This window comes from Nanorana parkeri, unplaced genomic scaffold (assembly GCF_000935625.1).
Source record: "Nanorana parkeri isolate BGI_ZX_2015 unplaced genomic scaffold, ASM93562v1 scaffold465, whole genome shotgun sequence".
Lineage (NCBI taxonomy): Eukaryota > Metazoa > Chordata > Amphibia > Anura > Dicroglossidae > Nanorana > Nanorana parkeri.
This window is the reverse complement of record NW_017306733.1, coordinates 1,085,968-1,088,090: the sequence shown is the minus strand read 5'-3', so window position 1 is coordinate 1,088,090 and position 2,123 is coordinate 1,085,968. Positions and strand designations below refer to the sequence as shown.

General features: G+C 52.2%; 1 protein-coding gene across 1 annotated transcript in view; it reads right to left on the bottom strand.

The window, feature by feature from the left end:
- The window catches only part of ZC3H18 (zinc finger CCCH-type containing 18), a 71,279-nt gene that overhangs the window by 68,215 nt on the left and 941 nt on the right, over window positions 1-2,123 (bottom strand). The window lies entirely within an intron of this gene.

Here is a 2,123-nt window from a genome sequence, read left to right as displayed (position 1 = left end):
ATCCCCCGAGTACCGCCCACCCCCCGAGTACCGCCTTCCCAGTCCAGCAACCCTTCCTCCAATAAACCTCAGCCCGGCTTCTCTTCATACTGTGCTCAATATAACGGCCGGTCCATTCCTAGGGGTAAGCTACACTCGTGGCAGTCTCCAGAGATCCCGGAAAGTACAGGTCACCCATAGCAATGTTTTGGGCCACGGCACACAGATATGGACAGAAGCTGGCCAGCACCACATCGGAGGAAGGTGACCATCATCCCAGCTGGGCTGTACTCGGGGGACCGATAGGATTTATTGAAGCAAAACAAACGACAAACGCACTCAACAATTTGTTACCAGTTATACAGTGAGGTGCACACGAAATGGGCTTTGAACAGTAGAACAGTAGAAAGGCATCATGGCACACTCACGAACCAGCATGTAAAACAACTTGTCTCACCACTAAGGACAATGACAGAGGTTTGGATACACGTCTTCTGCAAAGGATGTGTAAGCCGCACTGCCGCGCCAAGGCACCTCTTATAGTGCGGTCCTTAGTGGTGAGACAAGTTGTTTTACATGCTAGTTTGTGAGTGTGCCATGATGCCTTTCTACTGTTCTAGGATTTATTGAAGGACACCTTCTTAAAAAGGTGACATTGCACTTCAAAGTCCTTCTGCCCACCAAACTGCCAACTGTACTTGTGGTTATAGAGTGACAACACTCCCTCAACTCCTCCCATAGAGCAGCAGCGTTGTCACCCTTCCACTGCAGGACTACAGGTCCTCTGTGCCGGGAGTCCCCGTGATGTCCCTATAGCAGTGGGAAGTGCAAGGAGGAGCTCTGAGAATTTCAGTCCAGACTTACTGACAGACACTTGTGCAGGCCGGCCATGCACAGGACAGACGGGGAAAGGGGGCGATCATGTGACCACTAGAAGGGAGCGCAGAATATGGTCCACGGCGTACAACTGGCCCAATGAACGCAGAACAAAACATTTTTTCTAATGCGGAAAAAACATTCGCAGTGCGACATGAGCGTCAGAAATAGAAGATTCCTCTTTGCCGTAATTCACAGAATTAGTGCGACAAATCGCTGAAAAGATTGCACGCGTTTTGGGTGCAGCGGATAAACGCATTAGTGCGCCAAGCAGAAGATGGCCGGACTCCCTACCAACCACGGGCTCTGCGACATCAAAGATCATTTGTTACAATTTGCCACTTTTTTGCAACAATTTGGCACGTCCGCCATTTCTCACACGATCACGCGTCAGGTCCAGTGCAGGGGTTGTATGATCAGAATACGCGCCACCGCGAAGCATATGGCACCCATGTGCCAATGATGTCACCCGTGCCATGGGCGGAGCCAGGTACTAAAGGGAGACTATTGTGCTCCATGGAGACGGGGCGATGAACAGCTAAGATTAAATCACGCCGTGCACTTCGCGGTGGCGCGTATACTGATCATACAATCCCCGCACTGGACCTGACACATGGTCATGTGAGAAATGGCGGGCGTGACAAATTGTTGCAAAAAAGTAGCAAATTGTAACAAATGATCTTTGATGTCGCAGGGCCCGTGGTTGGTAGGGAGTCCGGCGTCCATCATCTTCTGCTTGGCGCACTAATGCGTTTATACAACCCCCCAGGAGGTGCCAGCTATGTGGTGACGAGTTGCGCTGGGGACAGGAAAGGCGGAGCCTACCTGCAGAGGAGGAAGGCCGTTACCTGTATTTGGAGAAGCGGTGACTTCCAGAGAGTCGCCATTCGCACTCAGTGCGCTGGCGATACCATGTGGAAGGTACGGTGATCGCTTTTACCTGGGGGGGCTCAGTCATATCGTCCCGCAGAGGGCCGATCTCCATTAAAGGGCACCTGTCATGCTGGGAGGCAGCAAGAGGCACCCATACCGGGTACAGGACAAGCCATGACTGTAACTGCATAACAAATGACGCCATGATGGGTAAGCAACATCCGCCGTCTGTGTCTGGCACTCCTACTGTCAGTAAAGAGCACCGGTCATAGAAGCCCCACCAACAGGGCGGTGACATCGATTGGAGGGGGTGATGACGATCTGAATCCAGCTCCATTAAAGTGCACCTGTCCATGCACACACTGGGTACCCAGCCAATAGCATGGGGGGGGGGG